Raw genomic sequence first — 23,800 nt, forward strand, 5'->3', positions numbered from 1 at the left:
GGGGATGGAGTTTCTGTCTTTAGATCATAATATTTGTAAAATATATTTCCATCCAGCAGTAAAGCGATATCTGCAGGGAAGAGACTGCATCTTGTGCAGTCTATTAACACCCTGTCAGGTCAGAATTGATTGGGCAAGTAGGGGGCCAGTTGATCAGCAGTGACTTTGCCAGGGCCTAAAACCTGCTCAGGACATCTTCTGTTGCTCCCTCAAATGATAGTGAATTCTGGGCTCAGAAAATCCAAGACCTTCTGCAGGCTGCTCTAGAGAGAGATTAGCTCAATTGTCCCCATATGCTCTTGCCTGAGTCCTGATTCTAGTTTATTCTCACCCTCCCAAATTGATCTCCTTTCTTAAAATGCTTAATGGTCACATGTCAACCGAGTAAGGTGTTAATAATGCCAGAACCCACTTTTAAAAGCTGTGGTGATTGGGAGCCTGACATACTTTACAAGGGAAAAAGAGGACAACTGGTTTGTAGAATCTGATGTGATTTTGTTCTATGGCATGGCCTCACCTACCTTTCCCAACTCTTTGTGCCTCTGATCTCGACCACACCAGTCACATGGACTTTTTTGTCCCTACAACTCACCAAGATGGTGCCCACATTAATGCCTTTGTAGACTCTGTTCCCACTATTTGTAAGTGTTCTTTCTTTTGACACTTCTTACATCTTACTTCTTTCTTTCATTCAGATTTCAGCTTAAATGTCTTCTTAGTAATACTTTTCTTCAACTCCCAATAAAAAAAGTCACCGCCTAGTTACCTTTTTTATTTTTATGAGAGTTTTCTTGTGTAACTTTTAATTTTACTTTTATCTTTTGAACTTCATGCTAAACATTTCAAAAATTGTTTTAGATTAGATATCTTACCATTTTTTCTTTTGTAATAATTTCAGATACACTTAGGACAAAGAAATTTTTGGTTTTATTGTTAAAGCTCTAACAGGCCTTGAGGATGTCATATATCATTCTAAATGCTTTTGATAACTGAATAAGATGGAAGATAACTCCAGCCATCACCACTACCCAAGAAATCCTGAATCCTCAAAGATCAGCCTTCTGTGTTCAGGAAAGCTGTGTTGCTTATAGTGAAAAATGAAAGCCCTAGGTTGATATTATACCCCCCAAGTGCTCCTCAGGACCTTATCAAAGACATACTCTTGAGATCACTGGAAAGCTTCTAAAGAACTTTCATTATATAATTCAATACAATTCAGCAAATACTTATTATGTGATCAATGTCTGGTGAGATGACACCAGCAGGAAGAGGCCTTGGCCCCTGCCCTCGAGAAGCTCACAGTCTAGTGTAGGAGACAGACACATAGATATGGGACTGGATCACCAGGCACACTGAAAGAAGTTCTAACCAAAGAGCCAACAGAGGACAGATACAAAAGAGATGAATCCCAGATGGTGCATCTGGCAGGCATCGGCTCTTTATCACATGATTTATTATAGAAAGTGGCTTAAAATAAATGTTACTCATGTGCCAGTGTTGGAAGGGTTGTCAGTCTCTAACTCAGCATTTTAGAGGCTCATAATTTCTGATGAGCTTATCATTCTTAACATTAAGCTAAGAATAGCACAAAGCAGGCCGTGATGCCGGAGATCAGTCCTGCGATTCCACTGCCAGACAGCAGGGGAGGAGTGAGGGGCTGTAGGCCTTCTCTGGAACCTGATGATCCAATATCCTATTTAAAGAATTGTTTACAATTGTAATCTGTAAAACAATATATTTATTTATTCCAAAAACTTGGCAAAAGTGGTCTTTATCCAAAGTTAGTTTATTCTTTCTCCATATTCTTCTTATTCCTAGTTTCTGAAGTTCCAAAGGATTGCTTAATAATTGTGTTACTGAAATCATTTTGTAGGTATAGTACATAATCTTTACTCAAGGTAAGCATCATGAGTTATTCCTACTTCGATATCACAGATTAAGGTGCTTCGCTCCATACTACATCGTTGCTTTACTTTGTTTAGTATAAGTCATTGGCAAATGGCATAATTCTTTGTAGGAGCTTTTGTATATTTATCCTCTCCCTGAATGAGTTTTGTGGCTATATGTACTCAATTATTAACTATATGTTGTGAGCATAACATATAAACAGACAAGGTGCTTTGGGTGGAGATTATCTGAGAGATCTTTCCTCCCAATTAACCACCTTCCTTTATATGTGTGTCTCTACTAAAATTTGATGACACAGAAGTTCCAGATATCCAATGGTGCTGTCCAAAAGTGTTAATGATATCCAAGAACGGAAGCAACTGGTTCACCATGCATGTGCCTATGAAAAAGATGAGTTAGAAATAGCCATGCCAGAGTTCAGTCAGGGAAAAGAATGCAAAATTGTATGATTCCCAGTGGAAAATTTAGCAAATAAAACTATTATTTATAGCAACAAGTTAAAGTGTCTTTTTAAAATTATTCTTTTCCACACATTAGGAGCCTTCTTGAGACACATTTAGTATTTAAAGTAAACTTATCTTGATGTTGTGTCCTTAGGTTCTATTGAATTCTACGACTTGATACAAGATATTTTTCCTTACTATCCTTGATGATCCCTAAGGGAATATGTTGTCATTATCTTGTAGACCACAATACCCCAGGCCAGCTTCTTCTGTTAAAACAGATATTTAGGGATGTTCAGTGTCAGGTCTTCTATGGAATGCAGGAAGAGAGAGGTCTCTATATTTAGTTGATACAAGGAAACAATGAGAGAAATAATAATCAGAGGCACTTTTTAGCATAGCGCTCTCTTTCATTTGCAGAGTCAGTGTAGCTTGCCCAACTGTGGGTAAAGCTACACTCAAAGCAACAGAACACAAGGCGCTTGACAAAATCTTCTTCACGTACATTTCCAGATACGATTTATGAATGGACAAAAGATGGCACATTTTCCCTAATTTTTTCTTAATGAAAACTTGTTATTATAAATTTAAACCACATTCTTTGATTTCTCTATATTTTTGTTCATGTTGTTCCTCTACTTTGAAAAAGTCTCTCTGTCATTTTTTTACTTCAAGGTTCGGCATTCTTGACATCTATCTCTGCAAAGTCTTCATCTACTAACACCAGGCACTTCTGTTTTATTCTTCTGTTCCAACAACACTTGATTCAAACTGCTGACATAATTCTCACCTTGAAAAATTAGTATCAACGTCATAATGTCTGTGAAGGAGCTCTGGAAATTTTACCCCCAAAATATGACTCCTTAGTATAACGAATACTTTGAATTAAAGGCTCTTAGAGATTACCGGGCTCTTGGAAGAGGCTTTCCCTCTATCTGCATAAACCAGACTTACCTGATCAGAAGATCAAAGGGGACAATGGACTTCCCTTCCTCTCCCTGTTATCAAGAATGCAACCAGACCTAGCCCAAATCATTTGAAACAGAATACCTGTCTCTCAGATTAATTTACAAGTCAATCTGCAGCCCCCCATCTATTCATCCTTCCTAGCAACCATTTATGGCCCCCAAATAGAATTACCTATACTCCTCATTTTCCTCATCCCTTCTGAAAGGTGTGTATAAAAATATCTGAACTTCATTGGAATATTGGGTAGTCACCATGTGATTCTCCCGTGTGTATGGTACTGGTAAATAAACATTTCTCTTATTAATCTGCCTTAATTGTGAGTTGATCTTTCAGTGAACTTTCCAGGGGGAAAGGGCAAGTTTCCCCTGACCCCTACAGTTTGGCATAGAGGCAGGATCTCAAAGAGGCTTTGCTCTCCTTAAAGCTGTGGTGAGGAAAATTGGAATTCCAACCTGCTGGTGACATGGTAAGATATCTTACTTACCAATCAGATTCCCAATTTTCCTCTCTGTAGGCTCCGGTTGAGCAGATGGTACAAGATCATTGTCCTTTCCAAATTTAATATTAAGGAAAGAAAAGTTTTTGAATGACAAGTCTCATGAACAACTTTGCTATTGGTATATGTTTTGGTACTTTGTGGTATGAATATTCAAATTGTTTGATTCCTTCTCCTCTCAGAAATAGTTTTTATTGTTGTTATTATTAGTTATTGTTCTTTCTTTTGTTGATTCTCTTTCTGTGTTGTTTTTGCCATATAGAGGGTCACCATAGGGTAGAACACAGGCTTAGCACCCCGTATGCCAGCCCTACCGGGTAGCCAGCTAGACCTGCGTATAGTAAGAGGAATTTTGCTGCAGGTCCCTGAAAACAAAAACTACATGAGGTTTCTCTCTCATCCTGTTTCATGTCCCTGAGCTTGCCTTGTGACTGAGCGGGAATTTTCTCCTCAGTCTTTGCCAATGGTGGGGAGGGGGCGTTTTTTTGGGAACACATCAGGTGGCCAATCTGAACAGACTGGGAGTCTGAGAACACTGAGATTCTAAGCAGCACACTCTTTGTACCGAATGTGTCAGGCTCTGGGGAGCGAGCCTTTGTCTTGAAAGGTCGTTGTCTACCATAAGTCTATTTCTGAGAGTGAATTTTGGGGAAACTTGGAGACTGCCTTTTCTGTATCCTCTCCAGGCTATGTTGCCTCCCAACCAGGCTTATTTGCTCAAGAGAAAGCCAATATGCAGAGATAGCAGGGTTTACTGTAGAGAAAGAGTTTTTAATTCCACGTAGCGCTAAGCAGGGAGATGGGGAGAATTTCTCAAATCTGCCTCCCCAAGAATTTGGGAGATAGGCTTTTTAAAGACAGTTTGGCATAGGCGATTGAGTCTGCTAATTGGCTGGGCTCAGGGAGGAACCACAGTGTTGTAGAAATTGTCTTCTTTGCTGACCAGGTTCTTGATTAGGGGTCACAAGACCGGTTGAGTCAGTTCCTCAATATGGGCCACTGGTCTGGGTGGGTCAGCTGTTCCACTGGAATGTGGGACATGGGACATATCTCAGGAACTACCCTTAGGTTTCAGAAAGATGATGTTATCTATGGAGAAAGCTAAGAATCTTTATGACCACCAGCTATGTGGCTCCAGAGTGGCAATTATAGAGAAGTGGACAGGGAGACAGTGGCTAATTATTATCATTATTTTTAGCTAGGCCTGTGCCTTATTTTTAGCTAGGCCCTTACCATAGTTCTTGCCTTGCACATCAATTTGTAAAAGTGGTTGCAGCTAAACCTGGAAAATTACCACCTGGATTTTCTATGAAGCAGCATTGGATTGAGTCACTTTTAGAATAAAGATACCACTGAGATTAATGGCCAAAAGATGGATCCTTTAAATTAGAAAACTTCTAAATTTTCTTAAAAATAAATTTTAGAGATCTCTTATTTAAAACAATTGCCCATTTGTATTAATAGAGTAATTAGATTTTTTTAAAGATATTATGTTGTGGCTAGCCTTAAAAATTCTCTTAACAAAATTGAAGAGTGAATATCTGATCTAAAACAAAGATTTAAAAAATCCTTTAAACACTATCTCTGTGGGAATAGTGGTATAGGCCAGTCTACCTTGTAGCCTAATGGTTAAAGCTCTGTGCTTTTACCTCAACAGCCTAAGTTTGATACCCAGACAGAGAATGAGCCTGTTCTGGTTTGATATTTGTGTAACTTTCTCCATTCACTGATTTTTCTTCCCTTCTCTGTATAGCTTTTGCTTTCCTGTATTCTATAGAGACTTATGGGGCTTTTAGGTATTTATGTATAAATGGTCAGCTGAAAAACTGAGACCCTAGAAAACATGACTAAACCAAATTGGGGGTTACACCTCATTTACGGCTACTGAGGCCTTTCTTTGAACTGTTTTTGTGTGGCTTTTCTAGATCTTGTAAAAACTGTTCTCCATCTCTTTAAAGATACCTCTTGCTTCTTTGATGATAACTTTTGTTAAGGCTTATAAGTTTCACTTAAAAGGATACTTTCATTTAAAAGTTCAAAAGCAAAATGTCAGCTGTTTGTCCCGGCTAAGATTGGTTCCCTTCATCTTCACTCCTTTCTGCTCCTTCCTCTTTGCCAATCATGGAGTTTTGGCCAATCAAACATGGCCAACTGTTCAAGCTATATTTAAGTAAGGCAAATGCTGAGCTATAACCAATCTAGTTGTTTCTATTTTCTATATGTCACTTTCTCATTTCTGTCCATAAATCTTCACAGCACTGGTCTTTCTGAATCTGCTCTAGCTCAGCTGCCCAACTTGTGAATTGCTCTTGCTCAATTAAACTCTGTTAAATTTAATTTTTCTCAAAAGTGGGTTCCGAGATAGAGCTCCCAGAGACCCCCAGGAGCACCGAGAGGCCAAGCGAGGTACCCTCTGGACCTGCTGCCCTTTGGTCTCTCATTGCAACTGAGGCTTGCGGGTAAGTTCTCGCTCAGATTCCAAAGTGCCACAGATTTGTGTTTTGAGCTTTCTGAGGTCATTTGAGCAAATTTTGATCTTAACTGAGTTCAGAAGTTGCAATGGAATCTAAACGACGACTGGGATCAGATTAGAGTTGATAATTAATTAGCTTAGTTTCCAGTTAGAGGCCTCAGATGTCTGACTGAATCAGGCAGAAACTAACAGTAAATGGCAACACTACAGGGGGTATAAACTTCAGCTTTCAGGAATTTGCAGAGATTTTGTGTTCTAGCCATTTGTTCCTTTTTCTTCTGTACTTGAGTAAAGAAAAATCATTGCCTAAGTTGATCATGGATATCTGAGAACCAAAGCCAAGATTCAAGGTAAAAACAGGATCCTTAATTTCTGAAGAACTGAGTACTCTACTTTCCGGCAATGCTTACCTATACGTGTATAAATACAAGGCCCTAGAAGCAACAAACACTTACCAAAATAGCAAAAGCTTACTAAAGGCAAAATTATTGCCTAATCAGTAATTGCTTAAATCAATAAAATAGGTAATTAAAACATTGATTGCCTGAATAAAGAAAATAGTAATATTTAAGAGCCAGCAAATAAAAAGTCTTCAAAACAGCCATTAGAATTGCTTCTGTCTGTATGTCCATATGTCTATATATGCCATTTGTATGTGATATTTTACTACCAAATTATATAAAAGAACTCTAATTAATTACCTTAAAAATAAGTGCTTAAATCAAATATTTTATCAAGAAGATAGAAACTAACTCAAATGCTTTTTAGTTCACATGACTTTAAGAATACAGCAATTGACCTCTGCTCTACTTTCTTTTCAATTCTTTTGCATTCTGATTCACAAATTCTCCTTATAGTCACCTTCAGAGGAAGATAGTTAACATGGATCTGAATACCTCAGAGCTATATGAGTCTCCTTCAACATTCTCTCATTCCCTAAGCTAATTTAGACTCCATAGCCTTTACCCAGAGATCCACTGTTGTTCAGTACTTGTTCAGTACATTGGTGATCTTTTACGCTGTAAACAGGGTGCTCTCTCTACTCTCTTGGACTCATTCCTTTAAAGACTCTAGCGGAATGAGGCCATAAAGCCTCTGGATCTGAACTCTAGTTGGTACAGACAACTGTCAGTTGGAACATAAAATATCTCAGGGTACACAAAAGCTCATTGCAAAATGCCTTGAGTTCATTTTGTTATAGCCCTCACTAGAGCTTGCACATTGGCAAAAGGAAAACCTGCCACTATTTACACAGACTCCAAGTATGCCTTCAGAGTCTGCCATACAGTTGGCACAATTTAGAAATCTCATTTCTTAATTTCTACTGACACTTCAATTGCCAATGGACCTATAATATCAAATAAATTGTATATTAGGCCAAACAGGGGTCCTGTGGCCCCTTTTCTTTTAACTTTTTAACTTGCACTTATTCCCCATCACATGGGACATATGGACAAAAGGAGGATAATTAAGGAAAAAAATGCATATAGGTGATACTGCCCTCTGATGTACAATTATTATTTCCCCAGGGCACTATTTGTAAATCTCACCAAAGGTCTGGAGAAACCTAGCCCCCAAAGGCCCACACACTCCCTTTTGGCACTCCAAATTGATTTTACGGATTAATGTCCAGTTGTAGGCTTTTCTCACTGATTGGTTATTGTTTGCACGTTCAGTGGATGTTCACTGAATGCTATCCGACCAGACAAGCTGACCCTACAACAGTAGTAAAGAAATTAGTAGCTGACATTATTCCTCATTTTGGCATTCCTTTATGGATTGATTCAGATCAAGGGACTCATTTTAAACTGCTTGCTTACAAAGGCTTTGGGGTACTCATTAAAATTGCATACCCCATATTATCCCCAATCCTCAGGACAAGTGGAACATAAAAATCTAGTAATAAAAAGGACTTTGAGAAAAGTCTGTCATGACAGAGCAGAAGCATTACCTTTGGCCCTTATAAAAATTCAGAATGCCCCAATTAGGAGACGTGGTTTAATCCCTTTTGAAATAGTGTTCTGTCATTCCATGCCTGCTGACACCTATAAACCTTCTATTCCTGGACTGACTGAACATCATGAGGATTTAAGTGAACAATTTGATACCATGACTAAGTACGTACAGATGCTAACTAATATGCCTGGAGCACATCATCAACAGGTGAAAGGAGCATGGCCTGACAGGCCTTATCCTGTTTGACCGAGAGATCATGTGTACATCAAAAGTTTTAGAAGAAGATTTGTGCCATCACCTCACTAGGAAGACCCTTATAAAGTATTGCTAACTACCTACATTGCCATAAAAATAAAAGAAAAATTCTCCTGGAGTCACACGAGCCATGCCAAACTGTACTGGGAAAATTGCAGGACGACCCCTTCAGGTGACCTGAAGGTAAGGATTTCCAGGGCCAGTTTCCAGGCCCCTGAAGCAGATGTCTTCACAAAGTAAACAGCTTTTTCCCAAGATCTCGGATTAAGAAACCCCATTTTTCATCTATAAATTCCTTTTTGTCCTTTAACTCCCCTCCCAAATGGTCCTTTTTAAACATTTCTTCTTTTAAGCCTCCCTCTTTGAGGACTGAACATTGGGAGCTGAGTGGAGATCACTTCAATCTATCCCATTCTCCCTTTAATCTTCTACTATGACTCTCTCAGCTTATGTCTCGCTCTTACTAACCCTTACTGTGTTTCCAACAGATCACGCACAGACCCAGCCTCCCTTTGTACCAGTTTTTCAAATTCTGGCCACACAAACTAATCAATCTAGTTGCTGGTTATGCCAACATCTAGACCATGCAAAGGAACCTGAACTCATTCTTATTTCTGCCAATGTGAGTGCCTGGTGGGACCAGTCCAGAAGATCGGTGCATGACAAGATGCAACATCCACAACCAGAGAAGAAACATCATGCTGCTTCTCCTGTTGGTGAGTCAACTGGACACAGAAAAACCTCTGTGGAAGCACAAAAACTGTCTTTTGTGCAGGTGACATCACTGGAAAGGAATTTTTCCCCCCATATTGAAAACAGGGATGATGCTGGATCTTTTCTGAGTGACATATTAGGGCAATATTGTGATCAAACTCTATGGTTTGATTCCACAGACGGTATTCTTACACCTCTTAGATGGTGCTGACACTAACCCTTGTGATGTCAATGATTGTCAAATCACCAGATGTTATGAATGGCTCAGAAGTCAGGCCTGTGAAACTTGAGGTAGTTCACCCACTCCCCTCGTTAAGTTGCCAAACACTAACGATTACATATGAACAGACCAAAAGTCTGGACTGACTTGATTAAGTAATAAAACCAAGCCCTATAACTGCCAGAACTGGACCAAAGGGCTTTAATATCAAGTATTTCCTAACCTGTTCTGTTCCTAGAGACTGGCAGAGACACATCGACACCGGAAATATGAAAGTACCAATGAGGAAGAAGAGGAACAGCAAACTACAGACTGGGAGGTCACAGAGTTCAACATGACCTTATCCATAAATAGCACTAGTCTTTTTGTTGTGTTATGATAAAATATACAGGTGGTTTCCACCTAGATGGTCAGGATGCTGTGGACTTGGTTATCTGACAGCCTCTCTTTCTAGGTACTCCACTTTAAATGCCAGCCAAATTACAAATTTGGGCTCTTTTGTTCATAAAGTAGTACCAAACAAACATACTAGATATAATTTTATTAAAAAAAAAAACTCACTTGTATATAAAAAAAAAACCTTGTATATCTAAGTTCTTTTTGGTGCTCAGGACTCTTTTCCCAGCATTTGGAACTCATGAGGTTGAAAAGGCAGTTTTGAAACTCTCCGTGATAATGGAACAAGATCAGTATTAGCATGCAAGTATTAGGAGCACTTGAGTTAGATGTCAACAGCCTAGCCTTTGTTGTATTTGAAAACTACTGCCTCCTGGATGCCCTGACAGCCCAACAGGAAGAAGCTGGCATGATTAATTGCAAAAATGCTTGGCACTCAGGGTGAGCAGATACTGTGATCTACACTTCTATTTTTTTCATTTAAAAACTTTTTTTTTTTTTTTTGGAGACAAAGTCTCACTGTGTTGCCCGGGCTAGAGTGCTGTGGCATTAGCCTAGCTCACAGCAACCTCAAACTCCTGGGCTTAAGCAATCCTCCTGCCTCAGCCTCCCAAGTAGCTGGGACTACAGGCATGCACCACCATGCCCAGCTATTTTTTTTCTATTTTTAGTTGTTTGGCTAATTTCTTTATATTTTTAGTAGAGACAGGGTCTCACTCTTGCTCAGGCCGACCTCAAGCAATCTTCCCGTCTCAGCCTCCCAGAGTGCTAGGATTACAGGCATGAGCCACCATGCCCGGCCAGTGATCTACACTTCTTAAAGGCAAGATAAATATTCTTCATCAGATTAATGGAGACCTGTTTCCAAAAATGGGAGACCGGTTTAATGGGACATGGGGAAATGTGCTTAAATCTGTTCTTTTCTACTTATTTATTCTCATTCTAATCTATGTTTTTGTCTGCCTTTTCAGATCTCTTGTTACTCGACTGCTAACCTGATCTCTCTCTCTCTACAACTACCAACTCAGCTTTTAATGTGTGAAACTTCTAGGGAAGTTCCAGAAATGGAAAATGAAGGAGTTATGGAAATTTCACCCCAAAATATGACTCCTTAGTGTAATGAATATTTTGAATTAAAGGCTCTTAGAGATAAACAGACCCTTGGAAGAGGCTTTCCCTCTGTCTGCATAAACCAGACTTACCTGATCAGAAGATCAAAGGGGACAATGGACTTCCCTTCCTCTCCCTGTTATCTCAATATATAGCAGGAAAGAAGATCAAGAATGCAACCAGACCTAGCCTATTCATTTGAAACAGAATACCTGTCTCTCAGATTAATTTACAAGTCAATCTGCAACCCCCTCCCCATCTATTCATCTTCCCTAGCAACCATTTATGGCCCCCAAACAGAATTACCTATACTCCTCATTTTCCTCATCCCCTCTGAAAGTTGTGTATAAAAATATTTGAACTTCATTAGGATATTGGGTAATCACTATGTGATTCTCTCCATCCCTCTGGTATTGGTAAATAAATATTTCTCTTATTAATCTGCCTTAATTGTGAGTTGATCTTTCAGTGAACTTTTGGGGGAAAGGGCAAGTTTCCCCTGATCCCTACATCTGCTTGTCTCCTTGCTAGCAGCTTCCACATCTCATATATTTTGTATTTTATGCCTTGCAAAATAACTAACATCCAGTAGAAATATAAATAATTCAATGTTAAGTTCAATTGATAGACTATTTCTTAAAATGTGCAATTTATTATGAAGCAGATTTATCTGTTTCAAGGTAAATAACATTTAACATTTCAGGCATTTATTCCACCATTGTATATAATATAGAATCAAAGTATCAGTCTTCTATACAAATTATTTTCCTAGTGAGAAGTTAGGCAATTCAAAAGAAATCACATTTGCAGGTATTCATAAAATTATTCAGTCCTGGAGTCAGATGGGGACCTTAGAAATTTCACAGACTAAGCTCCATGTCTTTTAAGAAAGAGACTCAGAGGAGTAAAGTGCTATATGATCTCATACATGCCTAGGTGTTTTATTACCAAATGAATGCCAACAATTAAAAAAGAGCTGTGGCTTCAGGCATAACCTCTTCTCTAGGTTACAGAAACATCTATCCATATCCTCAGTGAATATCTCATTCAGGATGTCCTAAAAGCACTACCAACTCAAATATTTAAGACTGAATTCTACATCTACTTCCTTCTCCAAAATTCTCTGTCTCTTATAGTTGATTATAGCAATTATGATCCCTGCGTGTTCAGTAAAGCAGTATCTGCAGGGAAGAAAGCTCATCTTGTGGAGTATATTAACACTCTGTCAGGTCACAACTGATTGAGCAAGTGGGTGGCTATTTGATTAGCAGTGACTTTTCCAGAGCCTACAACTTGCTTAGGACAGCTTCTGTTGCTTCCTCAACTGATAGCTGCATCAGAAGAACAAGAGCATGTGGTTAAGGAGAAGGAAAGAGAAGTTTATTACTTTGCCACCAAATAAGGAAAAATGGTAAACTCTTGTCTCAAAATCCAAATTTCCCGTACATAACCAGAAATACAGAGCTTTTAAAGGCAGGGCCCTTAATGATTCTAATTGTCCCATCTCTGCTCATCTCTGCTGAAGACAAAGGCTGTGACCTCCAACCATCTGAGAGGCCTGCGCCAGGGTCTGGGATGGCTGAGCTATCTCCTGTAACACAAAGAATAAAAGATATTCCCCTGCTCTTCCCAACCACCTGCCTTCAGGGGTGCACTTTTCAGTTCCCAAAAGAGTGGGGGCAGTTTTAAAGAGACAGAAAACATCTTTTTGCCATTTCCCTCCCCCCAGGCCATTCCTCTGTTACATATTCCCGACTCTCATTTTTACGCCTGCATATCTATGGGAGGAGGGACAACTACTCTGTTACATATTTCCCCCATCAATTTTACCCTGCCATATCTATGGACGAAGAGGCAATGTAGTCATCAGGCTACTTCCTGCTGAAATGGGGACAATGTTTTAGGTGGAAGATTTATACTCATGTACATCATTGTAAAGTTTTGGCAGTATATTTACACCAACAGAAAAAAATTATAAGCAATAACTACAACAGTGAGGATTGGCAAGGCAAAATGGATCATTGCCTTGTGTGCAATGTCCAATACAGGGCTGGCTAGAAAGAAACATGGGACCTCTGAATGCAGAGCTATTAGTTGCACTCTGTGGGTGATCAAAGAGACCAGCCTCTGCAAATTCAGAAATCATATACAGCACTGAACTAGATTTAGGATGGCAAATGCAGCAGCAAGACAGATCAACAGAAGAGGCAATAGCCTGGGGAAATCCTCACCAAGGAGCTGTCTGTCCATCTTTAGATTACCTAAAATTTGGCCCCTGTGCTGCAGGCTTGGGTCCTCTTCTTCCATGGAACACCTCTTTACTCTGGTATGATGGACCCAAGGTTTCACTCTGAAAATTCCAATGAGGTGTGAGTTACTAGAGGCACTTCACAGGTCCCTTCCACTTCTCTGCTTCTAACTGGGTCAGAGACCTGAAAGAGGCAAATTCATTCATACTGTTTAGCACCTGACCAAACTCATGCATAGTGTTAAGCATTTGACATATTGCTTTACTGTGTTTCTTTGCTCATGGTTATATTACCATATTTATTTCAGGCCACTAGGAAGGGTCTATCATAAACTATTTCTTAGGGGCTTAATATAGCCAGCTTCTGAGGGATATCATTATCCAGAGGATAAGCAGACATAAATTGTTCTCCTCTGGTTACAGAACATCCCCTGGCCAAATTGAGTTTTCTGCCTGGTCTTAGAAGTTGAGACTCTTCCAAACCTTGAGTTACAGTTTAGTGGGCATGTGACTGAAGAGTTCCAGTTGTGTCCTGCTCCATCCCTTGCAGCAGCAGCGGGCACTCAGCAGGCTGGAGCTCTGGCTCAGGGGCAGCAGCTCCAGCAAGGTGACCATGCCACTGCATGGGCCTCACCAGCCCCATAGTGGGCAAGGCACACATAGACTCCCATATCAGTGGGCAGGGCATACTAGCAGACCATGCTCAGTGCCATCTGCTGGGAAGCTCAGGCTGCCCCCTAGCCACCAGCTGCTACCCACCCTTTATGACAATGGGCAGGAGCTCCCCCAGGACTACACATTTGAGCTCAATATTGGCACTACTTATCACCTACACAGGCCTCTGGAGCAGCATGGGGAAGGGCAGGCAGTGGGCCCACCAAGGCCAGGAGCCACCAGCAAGAGCCCTGGAGTCAGGGGATGTCAGGGATGAGGCACAGGGACCCTTAGCTCTCCCTTGGCCACCTGCTCTTGGCTCACTTCCTTACCCTCAACCTGGAGCAACAGCTCTGCAGCAGCTGTGACAATTCCCCAGGAGAGAGCCACATGGGTGGGGGTAAAAGGCACTGCTTTCCCGCCCACCTGCATACCTTGTGCAGGGGCCCCATAACACCCCAACTGCAGTTGGCACGTGTGTCTGGGTGCAGTTGATCAACCAGTGCTACCTCTCTGCCACACCTCCCTCTTGCGCGGTGGTGGCCCTCTCCTGCCAGTCCACCTCTGGTGCACAAGTGGCACCAACCAGAACTGATGTGGGCTAGGGGAAAACAGCTCATTAAAACAAAGTATCTCAACTATCCCAGACTTTTAAGATTGTCATTAAACATGAAATGTCCGACCTCGAATCAAACTTAAGGAAATCAGACATTTCATATCCAATACATATGGGATCTCATCTCAATTACCTGATCTTTGATAAAATCATTTCAGTTACAAGACATTACAATTTAAAGTTTCATTTAACAGCCACTTTTCCTCACCCTCCAGCACATATATTGGATTATGATAGAACCATTTTCCTTAGACATGGGTTCTCAGCTGTAAGTTAACCATTTAGCCAAGGGACTTTTAGGTGGAACTTTTCTATGTGGCAACAAAACTCACAAATAACAAATACAGACAATACAGAGAACTCTCAACACAAAAGGCCAGGGCTATCAAACAAATGGGAATCCAAAGGGAACAAATTCCAGCCCAAATGCCACCTCAGATTGTGCCCCAAATGCCCTGCCATAGGGCTGAAGGTTCACAGCCTTCCCCAAATGGTGGTTTAGTCCCCCTATTCCCTGGTAACTGCAAAGGAGCTCAGTGCAAACCAACTTCCCAAGCTCCACTCAACCCTGCAATTTCATCCCCCAAATGGTGTGCCTCCAAAAACCAAAACGAGTATGAAAACCCTCTGCAAATGGGTGAATTTGTGGTCTCAGGGTACACTTCAGGGAACTTACCCAACAAAAAAGGGGTCATGGTGCCTGGACATTTCCCTAATCCATTTCTTTCCTCTCAACTTCATTGAGGTTGTAGGCAGTTGCATCCATTTGGGGAGACAGAGACAGGAGTTTCCCAAAGCTAAAACAGGCCTTGGCAGCTGCTGGGATCAACCAGTACTCTCTCAACTCAAAAAGAAGCTGCTCCTCCCAGTGAAGACCCACGGCTTGGCCCAGGGCTGCTCCCTTGTTCCTGGATGCCATTTCACTGGGCTACCGGTTGCCCCATCTAGGGATGCTAAAATCTGTTACCAAAAGTTCAGCATTTGTCCAAAAGTTTGCATTAGAAGAATGAGGACAATTGGTGGAAGAAAAGGAAAGAGAAGTTTATTACTTTGCTGGCAAAGGAGGAAAAATGATAGACTTATCTCAAAATCCAAATTTCCTGTACATAAGCAGAAATACAGAGCTTTTAAAGGTAGGGCCCTTCATTTTAAGTTATTGTCATTAACAATTCTAATTGTCCCATCTACGCCCATCTCTGCAGAAGACAAAGCATGTGACTTCCACCCACCTGGAAGGCTGGAACCAGGGTCTGGGACAGCTGAGCTCTCTTGGAGCACAAAGAACAAAAGACATTCCCCTGCCTCTCCCAACCACCAGCCTGAGGCAGGGATGCAGGCTTCAGTTCCCCAAAACAGTGGGGAAGTTTTAAAGATACAGAAAACATCTTTTTGCTGTTTATTTTTCCAGGCCATTCCCTCTGTTCCATTTTTCTATACTCATAATTTTCTGTAAAGTGCACTATCAACCCCTGACGATATTCTCTACAAGTATTTCTCATGCCTATCTTCTTTTCCCTCAGTTTCCACTTACTTGACTTTGATTTACTCTCACTTATCCCTCTATGACATGGGTAAATTTATTAACTTCTTAATAGTCTCTTTTCATCTAAAACTGTTTCCATTCAGTCCGTGTCATGCATGGCAGCAAAAGTGATCATTTTGTCTTCACTCCTCAAAAATAAAAAACAAATTTTTCAGCATGATTACTTATGATATCACTCTACTTCCCATTATATCTATACCCTTTTCTTGTCCCCCAGGCTTATGTACCTCCTGACCTCCTAGCAGTTTTTCAAACATGCCATGGTGACTTACACATCCATGTCTTCACATATGCTCTTCTGTCTTTTTCATAACAATTTCTACCTAGAAAAATTTACTGTTATTATCAACCTCATGTCTTAGACATCATCTACTTTTGTAATATTATAGTAGACCTTTCAGTACCCTAAATCACATTCCCCAAGCTTATCCATGATTTGAAACACTGTTGTGGTAGACAAGCCCCTGTAGGCTCAGTCTTTCTTCCATACAGCAGTGTCTTCAGTCAAACATCTTTCTATTTTCTGAGTCAGGGCATTTTATGGTGTCATGGAAGGTTGCTTCCTGTTCTCTTATGAGCATGTACAGATTAAGACAAGAGGAGAGTAAATACTAGGGACAACCAGTATTAACCCAAATGGGGTTTAGGCACTGCTGGGTGAATGCTCCAGCTTCCTGTGCTTCAGAAGGAAAATTCTGGTACATGTTTTAGGGGTCCTTTATGAAATCAAGTTCCCATTGTCCAGAACAACAGCCAATATAACACAAGTATATGCAAGCATATAGACTTTTTGTGCTTTCTTGGCTCACTCTTCTTCTCATCACTTCTGCCTTTTGGAATCATCTCACTAATACTCTATCTGTATCTAAGCCCTAGTGCTAGTGCCTGCTGTGTAATAAACAGAAAAGAATAAAGCAGCATTTTTATTTTATAACCTCCATAATCAATATAGATTTAATTACTCTCTACATATGTACTTCGCACATGTTCACATGCATAAGCATTTATGGCTTTTTAAAGTAATTTTTATTATGATTTATATTTCTTTTTCTTACAAGATTATAAATTCATTAGAGGCAGCTTTTGAGTTTTATTCATAATTCATTCTATGCCTTTATCCTTATATATGGCACATAATGGGTTCTCATTAAATATCTGTGTAATTTAAACTAGATAAGGAGTGGGGAAGCTACGTCTTGAACTAAGTTTTCTGATTTCAAGACAATGGCTCTTTCCAACACATTGTGTTATCTACTTGGAGGACAGAGTCATTTGCAGTCAATTAGAAAGTACTTTAAACACTCAGTACCCAGAGGTATAGCATTCAAATTTTCAAGACTTCTAGATCATTTTTTCCTTCTTCCCTCACTTTTGCATGCTTACCTTTGGGTATTTTATAGCCAGTGACAGAGGGAATAGTATCTTATAAGGATGGTTACCTAATAAGGTTTTTTCTTTCTTGTTTAGAAATTAAGGGTAGTAGCACAGGGTATGCCAAATATACTCAATAAATTTTTCATTTCATTTTTTTGTTTTGTTTTGTAACCATAGTCTGTTTTGGCCTGAGAAATATCAGAAAGACTGAACCAAGTTTTATTTAAGAATATGTTTGAATAACTTCCAAAGGATTTGATAAATTGAGAGTGATGGAAAATTACTCTAGAACAGTATGAACTAGTCAACAATGCTGTCAGATGCATCCTGGAAACGAGATGTTTCATTTTGTTTACCATATTGGAAAGAACACTGGATGATGCTGTGGAAACTAGAGATTTTATTACAACACTACTATAACTTGAATTTAGACAAGTCACCCATATATGGAGGACTAGATTCTTCATCTGTACAATAAGTTAATAGAGTAGATGGCAGTTGAGGGGAGGGAGTCTTAGCACAAACATCTAAGAACTCTCTGGTTCTTTAGTGTTTGTCAAATGGAGTCAATCAGATACGCCATAAACAGATGACTAATTTTTAAACGATGAGAACATAATAAGGTAACACTATAAATATAATGGATGATTTCCACTCTTCTTGACAATTCAAAGGTATTTTAGCTTACAAGAAACACTTTGTTAGAGTCATCCTTACGTAAATATATAATCATTAATCTAAACTAAATTAAGAAATGATTTTAGGGGAAAGAAGTTTCCCAGGATAAAGATGCTGACTGAATTAGTTTTTAATGTAATTGGGAAGAAATCCCTTAATACAATTAGAAAAAAATACTTTTTGTAGAATACTCTGCCATTTCTTTATCTGGTCCCTATTTTCTAATTAAACACACACACACACACACACCACACAAATTAAATGAATAGACCATAATACATGCCCTATGCCAGTTGGAATAATGGATGGGCTCCTAGGAGAAATAAGCAATGTCCACAATAGGCTCATAATAATAGAGTGAGTCCTTGGGTTTTTGTAGCCGATAGAAGTGAAAGTATTTAATGATCCCCTCTTACAAATGAGTAATTTCCACTATCTGTCAGCATTCTTTTGTTTTCTTCTGTTTATATTATTCTATTAAATTTGGTTTTCTAGTTTTATAATTAGAAGTCCTTGAATGTAAGTAGAGGAGAAAGAAAAACCTCCTGAAAGGGAATAATTTTGTAAGGGAAATAATTGCCTTTCAGAAAATTTAGGAAATTATCACTCTTTCTATTAGGGAAGGAAGTATTTTGATTGAGTGATGACAGATCTGTCTGAATATAATGAAAGGTATTTATTTCTTGCTGAATATAGCCTTTCAGAATTTTAAATATAGCTTTTTATGTCCTTAGGTCAACAAAGTGTTTAGGTGTTCTGTATGGTATGCAGGTATAGGTAAAGCAATGAAGGTATAGGTAAAGCAAGGAAGTTCTGATGAGGCAGCCTTAGTTTGGGGAAGGAGAGCTGGTTACAGGGCTTACCTTGAAGTTGTGTGGCCACTAGGCCAAAAGCAGTATGAAGAGAAACATAGTTGTTTCGGGCTTTGGGAGATGTACAATGAGTATCTAGCTTGAGAAAAAGAGGGCCAGGACGTTTTCAGACAGAATCAATATTGAAGTTATTAGGTGATAGTGCTGTGGTTCTGCAATAGAGCCCTATCCTGCACTAAAGTAGAAAAGGTGAGTGCATCTCCATAGGATGTGCTGGTCATTAAAACATTTTCTCTTAGGTACAAACTTACCTTTCTATACTCTGTAATTCAATGGCTAAGAATTTGCAAAACACTTTTTTCTATTCAGTTAGGTTTATGTCAGATTCTGCCAAGAGGAATGCTAGAGGAAGACCAAATCTGGCTGAATTAAAAGGATAAATGCAAGGTTATCAATAGGCACACTAGATGCTTTGGTTTTATGAAGATGATAACAAAGAGTCTTTTTTTTTTTTTGGTGTCAAAATTCTGCTGGCAATGCTCTGTGCAAATGGAGGAGATTTATATTGTTCTGTATATTCATTTTTGATTAAATAATTTTCCAGCCTAATTTTTACTCCTATTCCCCATCATACCTCCTGTGCTGTGTCCAGAGACTCTCTTGGTCCCAAATGAATATATCTTAGACTTCTTTTGCAGCTTCCCAATATTTGAGTTCTTCCATCAGTCAATATTCATCATTCCATTCTCTCTCTAAACTCCAGAGATTTATTGAACTGTCTCATGTACAGTTAATTTCAATTCTTTTTACCATTACAAATTTATCCCTTCTGAGAATTCTAAAGTTTTATTTCATTTAAGTCTGGATGTGGACAAGAGGTGATATAAATATATATATATATATATATATAAATATAAATATAATATACACACACACAGACATACATACACATCTATATATATGAGGGGTGCCCTGTGTCTTCCATCTAAAACATGAAGTTTTAATTTCCTTTAAATAAATCCTTACAGTTTTGGTTTTTTTTTTTTTTTGGTGGCAAGATGGCTGACTAGAGACATCAGTTGCCAGATCATCTCAGAAAGAAGGAAAAGTTTTTGATGAGAAAAAAATAAAGCCCAAGTGTAATTCTGAGGGAAAAGTGCCAGAACCTACCAGAGATTCCATGGGAAGAAGTTGCAGAGCAGGACAAGAAGCAACAGTATTTCAGCAGAGATCAACCTCTGGGGAATTTGTAGCCCCATGGAAAATGTAGATGGATGTGTTCGTTTCTCCTCACCTCACACTTCTGGCAGACTGAGGGCTCCCAAACTGTTGGAGAACTCTCTACTCTCACTGGCCCAAATGCTGGCACAGCCAGTGAACTGGGAGGTTCTTGAGAACAGGGCACCGGGCTGCCAGCCCCCTTAGGGTCAATCTCCTCACCACAGATCCAGTTCAAGGGGAGGGCACCATACTGCTTTTCCATCCATTGTGTGCCTGTGTCCTAACAGGAGCTTCAGCCCCTCCAGTTTGTCATTGGTCCCCACACAAACATTTCCCAACACCTACCCAGGCTGTGGTGGCCACAGGGAACCAGTGAGTCCCAGGGGAACTGTGTGATCCCAAAGCTTGGACATTCAGGGCAGACTGCCTTCAGGGGAGAGGAGAATACAGCAAGCCAGGGGGCTCCTTGGGAAAAAGGGGACCAGAGTGCCAGCTCTCCTCCATTCAGACTCTTCTCCTCCCCATCCTCTCCCCCACTCACTGCTACTGAGTGGCAGTTCCCATATAAGTCAGAATGGGTCCCCTCAGGGACAATTAAGCTGGGGGCTCTTAGGAGCATTTCCTTCCTGTCTGTCAGCATGCCTACCACACTCAAGCTTCCTCAGAGAGTGGGGCTCACACCCTTCCTCTTAAACACCTGCAGTGGACTAAGAGGTGATTGGACTGTAAGCTCCCTGCCTGCGAGCCCTCCCTGGTGCTGCAGAGCAGGGCATACCCTGAAGTGGAGGGACATTAAGCCTCCTTGACCACTCCATGGGCAACTCAGAACCAGTACGCTTCTCCCTGGCATGGTCAGGGATTGAACTTGGGGGATGAGAGAAAGGGCCTCCAGGCTGGATCCCATACTCTGTGCCCCTGAGCAACACAATCAAGTCCTGAGGGTATGGGATCCAGGCTGCAGGCCCTTTCTCTGATCCCTCAAGTTCAATCAATCACATGAAACACCCCCCTCCCAAAAGCCTGAATAACCAAAGAAATTTTAAGGAAAAAGAACAAACCTGGAGACATGACATTACCTGACTTCAAATTATATTACAAGTCTATAGTAACCAAAACAACATGGTACTGGTATAAAGATAGAGACTTAAACAAATGGAACCGAATAGAGAAGTCAGAAATAAAACCACATATCTTTGATCAACTGATTTTCAACAGAGCAGACAAAAACATACACTAAGAAAAGATCACCTTATTCAATAAAGGGTGCTGGGAAAGTTGGATAGCCATATGCAGAAGAATGAAACTGGATCCCCTCTCTTACCATATACAAAAATTAATTCAAGATGGATTAAAGACTTAAATGTAAGACCTGAAACTATAAAAATTCTGGAAGAAACTATAGGCAACCTCTCCTAGACATTGACCTAGGCAAAAATTTATGACTAAGAGTCCAAAGGCAATTGTAGCAACAGCAAAAATAAACAAATAGGACTTACTTAAATTAAAAATGATGCTACACAGGATGGAAAATAATCAACAGAGCAAATAGGCCACCTACAGAATGGAAGAAAATATTTTTAAGCTATACATTCAACAAGGGTCTAATATCCAGAATCTATAAGGAACTCAAATAAATCAGCAAGAATAAAACATATCACCCTATTAAAAAGTGGGCCAAAGACATGAACGGAGGTTTTTCAAAGGAAGATATACAAATGGCCAACAGACATATGAAAAAATGCTAAACATCAGTAGTAATCAGGGAATTGCAATTTAAAACCACAATGAGACACTACCTTACCCCACGAGAATGGCTATTACTATAAAATAAAAAACAATAGATGTTGGCATGAAAGTGGTGAAAAAGGAATACTTATACATGTTGGTGGGAATGTGAATTAGCACAACCTCTATGGAAGATATGGAGATTCCTCAAAGAACTAAGAGTAGACCTACAATTCAATCCAGCATTCCCACTACTAGGTATCTACCCAAAGGAAAAGTAGTCATTATATCAGAAAGATACATGCACCTGAATGTTTATTACAGCATAATTTCCAATTGCAAACATATGGAATCAGCCTAAGTGCCCATCAACTGATGAGTGAATAAAGAAAATGTGTGTCATGGAGTACTATTCAGCCATGAAAAGGAATGAAATAATATCATTTGCAGGAAGTTGGATGGAACTGGAGACCATTATGTTAAGCGAAATATCTCAGGAATGGAAAAACAAACACCACATGTTTTAATAGGTAGGAGATAAATGATGGTTACACATGATCATAAGGTGGTGTAAAGGACATTGGATAATAAGAAGGGGGGATGGTGGAATTGGGGTGAGTGATAAAGCTTTCCTATTGGGTAAAATATACACTATTCGAATGACGGGCACACTAAAGCTCTGACATCAGCATTACACAATTCATCCATGTAACAAAAGCACTTATATTCCCTCATATTTTGAAATAAAAATTATAAAAAACCCTACAAATTATAATTGCCCTTAACTTTTTGCTCCCATGTCTTATTCATTTCATAAAAGGAGTTTGAGGATGTCTCCTTTTATCTTTAATATTGTCACATTGTTTTCAGATAAATTAATTGTTACTATTTAGTCAAAAATTACAGATAAGATTTATACTATGTATAAGAAAAAATATGTAAAGACAATGCATAAAATAACTGTAACCACAGGTATGTCTTCATGTTTGAGATTTACTTCTTACTGGCTAACTGACCTTAGAAAATCTCTTAACCTCACTAAGCCTCCTATTTCCTCATCTGTAAAATAAGGATAATGATACTTACCTCATATTCTTAGTGTGAAAATTTAAATTGATAATAGGTATACTGCAGCACATAAATTACCAGGAAACCAGGGAAATTTTCAAAGAGAGTATATTAATTAAAGTCATAGAGTCAGGCTATTTTTGTAGTATCATTGTGGATATAAAGTGATAAATGTGATCTAACTATACATATTCATTTTTTTTTCATTTAAGAAAATAAAGGCCTAGAAAAGCCAAATGCACTCTTTTTCTTATACAACAGGCTTTTATTGAGAATGAAAGAAGCAGCAATCACCTGAGAAGTCTATAACGGCCTCACATTTGTTGATCCCAGTTTGGAAAAGAAGTTCTGTAGTTCAAGAAGAAGGGTAAGCCAGCCACATAAATATTCCTGCCTGAATATTGTTGGCAGAATTTGAACTGCCTCTGAAAAGCTGCCTATGCCCTGTTATCTGGAACCTGTGGATATGTTATATTACATAGCAAAGGAGTCTGCAGATGACATGAAGATTATGGACCTTAAAATAGGGAGATAGATTATCATAGATTATCCTGGGTTATCTCTTCATATGAGTCCTTAAAAGCACAGAACTTTATCCTGGCTGAAGTCAGAGAGACGCAAGGGAAGAGGAAGACAGAGAGATTTGAAACATAAGATGGATTCCACATGCCATTGCTGGGTTGAAGGTGGAGGTGGCTAAGCACTTCAGTCCCACAACCACAGGGAACTGAATAGGCTTGGAAGTGGATTTTTTCCCAGAGGCTCCAGAAAGGAACACAACCCTGCCAACACCTTGAGTTTTGCCCTTGAGACACTGAGCAAAATTCCAGGATAATCATACCTGGACTTCCGACCTACACGTCAACTAATAAATGGATGTTGTTTTAAACTGATACGTTTCTGGTAATTTGTTATGCAGAA

Source organism: Eulemur rufifrons, chromosome 7, assembly GCF_041146395.1.
Source record: "Eulemur rufifrons isolate Redbay chromosome 7, OSU_ERuf_1, whole genome shotgun sequence".
In the NCBI taxonomy this organism is placed as follows: Eukaryota; Metazoa; Chordata; class Mammalia; order Primates; family Lemuridae; genus Eulemur; species Eulemur rufifrons.